The 7,329-nt window shown below is 36.1% G+C and overlaps 1 pseudogene; it reads left to right on the top strand.

The window, feature by feature from the left end:
• Nucleotides 1-2,666: 2,666 nt before the first annotated feature.
• Nucleotides 2,667-6,494, top strand: LOC120624573 (annotated as a pseudogene).
• The last annotated feature ends 835 nt before the right edge of the window (nt 6,495-7,329 follow it).

The following is a 7,329-nucleotide window of genomic DNA, read 5'->3' as shown; positions in this document are numbered from 1 at the left end:
GGCAAATATGCGGTAGAAAATATTAGAAAAATTATATTTTTAACCATCTTTTTTGACTGCGCAGTTGTGTCGTCTTATTAGTGGGAGGTACCGGGTTCGGTTTAAGAATTTATAATTTTTGAATTTTCTATGTTTTGGTCTAATTACCCCAATACCGACAATTGGACCAAGATGCCGCCCAGCGTTTAGCGTTCCGGTACGATGCCGCTTAGAAACCGACTAGGGAGGGTTTAACATAACTGCCATACCCCTTAACAGTTTAGTTCGCAGACACCTAAGACTGATCATAACCGTGGTAAAGAACCTTGGAGAAAAAATTAGCTCTTGATTGAAACTGAATAAAAAAATGTTTACACACACCATATATTTCTGACAGATCTATCAAAGGATAGATTAGAAATAAAAACTCGTTCCCAGCATTCTGTTAGCTGAGTCGCGGACGGACATAGATACCAAATTGTAAGGAATTCTTGGAGATAACTTGAACGGAAGCCTAAAAAGGTTTTAGCCTTGAATTCTGCATGGATAACTTCAGTCATAAAACTCACCTATTATTTCAAAATAGATGCAAATACAAATAAATAAGTGGGTACCCATTTAATGAAAAGATTATAGTAAAAATAATTCAAATTTATTTATATTTAGGTATTCACTTAGGGTATGATGTTTGAATAATGGTTCATTGACTTGTTCATAAGCTTAAATCATAAGATGAGTTGTTTTTGTTTACATAATTAGCCGATTGATAAAACTGATTTCACTTAAGTTATTAACTTTTTTTTAGGTTAGCGAAGAAGCGTTTATCTTCAATGTCAAAATAATAAAGAGATGATTATGCAAGTTTTGACTTCAACGATTATTAGCTTAGCACGTCTTGTCGGTAGGGTGGTAACCAGCCGGGGCAAAGGCCTACCCACCAGACCAGAAAATTAAGAAATTATAAATTCCCAAACTTCCCCTGCCAGGAGTTGCAACCAAACAAAGTCAAAGTCAAAGTCAAAAATATCTTTATTCAAGTAGGCCCGTAAGTAGCACTTTTGATGCGTACATTACATGAGTATTACACGGTAGTGAGATGATGGCGATAACCATATTCGTAAACTTAACCACAGCGCTCACCGCTGCGCCAGGGAGGTCGTCAGGATAGTTATGATGACCGGAACCTTTCTGTAGTCGAACACAAAGTGTGATGCGGATGATGCGGAATGATATCATGAGTGAGTAGCCCACTTAGTGAAACTGCCTAACTTTGCGATTAAAAAGGTACATGAAAATGACGACCATACATAACCATACCATACACAAGGGACAGGTACGATGGGAAATGATCCCCGCTGGAATTGTTATTCCAGCCATCCAAGTTCATCCAGATGCTTAGCAGGCCGCCCAGGCTTCTTAAGACTTCCGAGACTGACGCTGGGGATCTTAAGTCCACTCCAGCGGCACGTGCGTTCGTGTTTCTTCTGCTTCCATACACGTTCTACATAGTGGGCTATGAGTGTCACCTACAATAGAGAGATGTCTGGTTAAAGGTGCCCTGTTATTACACACACCACCTTCCTGAGTCTACCTTTATCGAGATCGTACATTAGGTATTACTTAGTCTATGGTTTAGGTTAGGGAATACTTCCTAAGTTTCTGCCAGCAGTCTCTTACGTGTTTGGCGATGGTGTATGAGTATTGGTTAATGCAACCATTGTTACCCTAGTGTTATACATAATATAGAATCAGCTACAAAATAAACATTATATGCATATGTCACGTAAAAAGAGGGCCATCGCTTTTATACTGCGCAATAGCGAATTGAACGATCAGTTACATGCGTGATGCGAATAATTGCTTCTTGCATATTGTTTTATATAAGTACTTATGTATAATGTAATTTTAATGTCTATTAAATTAAATAATTTGATGTATTTTACATAAAATAAATATTCATTGAATAATGCAAATTATAATCGCACTAATTCACATCCTATGCTTTAATTTTAACTGCGTAGGTTGATTAGTATATTTATTTATATTAATAATCGTCAGTGTTCATTAACAGATTTCTAGATATAGATTTATTTTGAATTCAAAGGTATGGTGGGAAGATAGATCAATACAATCTAAAAATCAGCGTCCCCGAATAACATTTCTTTTGTTGCCAAGACTCATACGTTTATAATGCTTTCTTTGTCAAAAGGTAATGAGATCTCTAGTAGAGCCAAGCCAAGCCGTAGCTCCTGAGCTAAGTTTCAAGGCCAAGATTTACGTCTATAATAATCTTTACTCTAGTACTTTTCATAACAATAAATAACAAATAATAGAGTTATTTGCCTATAAGCCCTAAATCTACAAACTCTACATCTTGGTAAAAATGTAAGACCAGATACTGCAAGTCTGCTCAGCTGAGGATATATTTCCTGATTAGGAAATTCCAGATTTCTACTATCAGCTTGATTTATTTTTCAGGAAAACTAAAACAGACTTGATGAGTACGTTTCCAGGGACTTTTCTTCTTTAAGTCTTTTCATTTGTAAAATAGTCCAGTTTCACGTCCACGCTAACTTATTCTGAAATTGATTATTATAGCATCACTGATTAAATCTAGTCATATTCACCTTTGTCCGGGGTCTGGGGATAGGACGACGCGTTAACACCATCACTGCCTTGCGCAAGCCATGAGAACCATTGAAAGTGCCCCCTCCCCGGATATATGTAGAGCGTACATCTCTTATAAACACAGGTGCATCAACATACTGGACATTACACTGTCTAAGACTGTCTAATCGTATCGCCAGGATGTGTCATAAAACGGTAGGTGCCCGTGTTGTGATAGTGTTATAATTTGACCTTGTGATCTGGTGAAATAAAAGTATTAATTATAAAGTGACATATTTGAATTCTTCCTTAAGGTTCTGTTTTCCAAATAGTAACTAGGTTTGATTAGACCCGTGTTTTCATGAAAATGTATGGAGCCGATGGATTTGCCTGCGTAATTTCAGTTATCTATTGTTTTTATAGATCGAAATTTATTATTAGAATTTTATAGATACATTCCGTCCGTAGGTAAAATTATATAATTGTATTGTTAAAGGTCTGAAACTGTAACCTACGTATTTAAAAATATAATAGGATAAAAACTCCGTTGTATCTAACAAGTAACTATCTTTTTTGATTTAAATTACCAAGGTAATAACAATGTTTTAAAGAATGAACTTTCCTTTGCTTGCCTTTGTTCGCTTCAACTAAATAACCCCTTTTTTCGTCAATAGCCCCTTCTATAAAAACGGATTTACAAGTTTTAATATTTTCGAATACTTACTTGAATGGCAGTCCACCAATCCGCAGTGGCTAGCTTTGTGACTACGGCCTAAACCGTTCTCATTGTGGGCAAAGGCCCTGTATGTTATAGTAGGTCGTGAATGGGTTAAAATGATAACTTACTTGAGTCTTGAGGCATATAGAGGCTTTTTGAATTGAATTTGGTTTTTTTAAATATCTGAAACTATTATCTCCCTGACTGCAATTTCACCGATGCTAAGTGATAATACATTCTAAGATAGTAGCGGAGGGCTTTGGCAGTTATAAGCCAGAGGCCTCGGCGGCACATCTAACATCTATGTCGGTAGGGTGGTAACTAGCATATGAAAAATAGATCTATATTATCTTTACTGTTGTAAAATTATATGTTTCGATTGCAGGTATTGAAGTCATTAATTTTGGCTGCGACAGCAGCATGCGTATTCGCACGCCCAGAGCCGCCTTCCTCATACGGGCCACCGTCAGCTTCATATGGAGCCCCTGCACCTCAGTATGGACCACCTCAACCCATTGTTCATAAACATGTATACGTGCACGTGCCGCCACCGGACAACGAACCGCCCGCCCTTCGCAAGCCTGTATACGTTCCACCACCCCAAAAACACTATAAGATTGTGTTTATTAAAGCACCAACGCCACCTACCCCGGTCGCTCCAATAATTCCACTGCAACCTCAGAATGAAGAAAAGACACTTGTGTATGTGTTGGTTAAGAAACCTGAAGAACAACCCGAAATTGTTATTCCGACCCCAGCACCAACGCAACCGTCCAAACCAGAGGTCTACTTCATAAGATACAAGACACAGGTAAAAAATTTTATTTTAATCGATATCCAATTCCATTCAAATAGCGCACGTAGGTAACGTATTTTCAAGATTCTTGTATCATAATGTTAAAAAAGGAGGGTGCGTCTTTGTTCGTCTGCAATTATAGTCTGGTAGATATCTACCTAATAATGCTAACTACTTGAGTAATTATAAGCAAGTAAAGATTGTCTAAGTTTCTTGTAGATGAAATAAATTTAATATAATTTTCACTGCAAGGAAAATTTTAAATCCGTTAGAAATTATTATTTCATATGAAAGGACTACGGTCGTTCGTTCATCCCAAACTTCAAAGTACGTTAGTTTTTTTTAAAACTGTATTCTTTTGTCATTTGATATAATGGATAATCGTAAAAAGTACGAAACTCACCCATTATCTCAGAAGTTAAAATTAGTATTTCACTAATCATAAATAAGGTCGAAGTACCTACTACTATTATTTCATATCCAAAGCTACTAAGGCTGCTCCCGCTATATATAATTCCCGCGGGAAATTATTAGTATTATTAATCCTTTGTGTAGTGTTTAAGCCGAGCCAACAAAGCATTTATAATATTTGTATTATGGATTTGAAAATTTTATATTCAAACAAGTACCTATTAGGTAGAGAGAGGTTACTTCTGTCGCTAAGCAACATTGTTCCAGTGCTGTTTTCCGGTTTGAAGGGTGTGGTAGACGGTGAAATTAAAGGATCATTAGACATAGCACCTCGCCTCATTAATGCATATAGAGCGGCAAGTTGCAGGGCGAGTTCCTTGTACCTATGCCCATATCATGAGAATGTGAACATTTCATACATTAAGTGTACAAAGGAAATAAGAGATCTCTTCCAGCTACCCCAGGATGTGAGTAAGCTATGTTTATAGGCGATGATTTTCCACTTACCATCAGGTGTGCCATCTGCTTGTTCCGCCAATTATTACTTTAAAAAAGAACCTATGAAGCGGGCCGCAACAAACTAAGCTGGGAATGTTTTTAACGAGGAGAGCTTTATATGAATTTAATGTTCAAAGAATACCTGTTCCTATTTTAAAATGTTTTCCCGTCTGTCTATTTCTAAGCTTATCATGCTTAAAATCAACTAATTTAAAACAATTTTTGATATTTCTTCTCAAAAACGATTTCTTTTTGCATAGGATTCTGATTTCGATGAAAAGGTTATGCTGTCCGTTTAGTTTTTTAAAAATTTAGTAAGGAGCTTTAACCGTAAATGTGGCCGACGTACCTATGCGTAAGTTTCCTTCGTTATTCCCCAAAAATCGGTCATCCATCCATTTTTTTTTTTAAAGTATAACTGCTATGGATCCCCGTGATTTGCGATGTTAATAAGATTAAGGTGACAAATGGACGATTGCAGTTAGAATTCCTCAGGCGAATGTTCAATTGTTTTTTTCTGTAGCTCAAGATTATGTGTGTCTGTGGGAGTCTCAGTTGAATTTGAAAAAAAATGTTTGTGTTGGATAGCCCTCATATATAATTAATATCATATATATATCAATAATATTACAGTTTTAAGATATTTATGGGTACCTACTACTAACACCTACTGCGATCACCCAACCGTCTGCCCAGCGCGAAGCGTGGTGATTATGAACAAAACCTCCCTTATTAATGATGATATAGGTATTTACTTTAAATTAAACTTATTTTTTACAGAAACAAGAAGGGTATCCTGATGCGGCACCGCCCGCACCACAATATGGACCGCCAGCTTCTGCACCTTCTTCGGAATACGGCGCACCCTAGAATAGCCGATGATGTACTGATTTCGTTTCCTACTGAAAATTATGAGCAGCATAGCTAATTCTATAGAGACCAGACACTTAACTAGTGAACACCAATCCGTTAAGCTTTGAATTGAGAAGTTTAAGTAGATATGTGTGATAAAGCACATTTTGGAGACTATGTTTTGTGTTGTCCATCCTCATGGACACTTTCGCCGTTGCTTATGTAAATTTTGTATGGTTTTTAGTTGTTTTAGCTACGGAAACCCAAAAAAGTCTATAGTGTATATTTTAATAGATAAAATAATATCTTCTTTATTTCTATTTGTTATAGTAAGCTTATGACAAATAGAAATAAAGATAACGCAGAAATTTATTTCGTGTAATCAAAGATAAATATATGCTTTTGTACTCTGTAAATCTGCCATGAATGTAAATCTTTCAGTAGAGAGACAAAAAGACCCCATATAGATGACCATTTTTTTTATAAATGGGAAAATGAGGTTGTTATTCACTTTTGAATATTCCTAGAATTATCAAGCAAAAGGTACGTTTAACAGATTTAAGTACGACCACGATGCTGAAATTTCAGTGAGTGCAACTTTATTCCTTTATTTTTGTCTTGCATCAAATTGATGTGTGCTTGTAAATATTATTTTATACTTTATATTAAATGTTTTTTTAATATTAACCGATATTTCTTATTTTAACTATCTTTTAACCTTTTGGGAATATGATTTTTCATACTCGTTAAAAGCTTAATAAGGAGTTTTAATTCATTTATGTAGGTACATGATTTTAGTTCTATGATTAAAGAACAAATAAACCGATGTCTTGTTGCTGTAGAAATAATCTGTGGAAAAGGATCGGCAAACGAAGATCAGGGCACTATGCACTGATTTGTGCGTAATCTGAACTGAAATTGTGTAAATGCGAAATCTGGGTAGGCCTGAAACATACCTGAAACACTTATGGTATGACATATGACACGCATATGGTAAGACATTCGAGTTTGGATTGATTTGTTTTGTTACTATGAGCACTTTTCAATACAAGTCATGAAGACAAGACGGATGACAATAATTTTGAAGCTTTGAGAAATTCATTATTCCGTTCATTGAAGGTTATGAAGAATATAAAGAGCGCGGAAAACCTGTTTTCCTGACCTGAAATTATAAGGTTGTTTCTTCTTTCGTTAGATCGGCTCAATTTCAGGATTTCCGATCATAATTTTGGGAAATTACACAAATTTGGCTAAACACAATAATAATATTTCTTCGACAAGTTGTTTACGGTTGTTCACGCTGAGACAAGCCTGACAATATCAAACACTGATTTGATTGGCGGAGTGAGCGGAGTGGAACTAATCACTAACATTGACAAAACTTCTCCCTAAATCCAGTACTGGTGCAATGTTGCCTTATTGCCATTATCGTTGCCTTTCGACATTTCTACGCCACGAGCAGTGCCAT

This window comes from Pararge aegeria, chromosome 6 (assembly GCF_905163445.1).
Source record: "Pararge aegeria chromosome 6, ilParAegt1.1, whole genome shotgun sequence".
NCBI classification, from domain to species: Eukaryota; Metazoa; Arthropoda; class Insecta; order Lepidoptera; family Nymphalidae; genus Pararge; species Pararge aegeria.
Note: the sequence above shows the minus strand (reverse complement) of the source record. Positions and strands in the feature narration are given on the sequence as shown.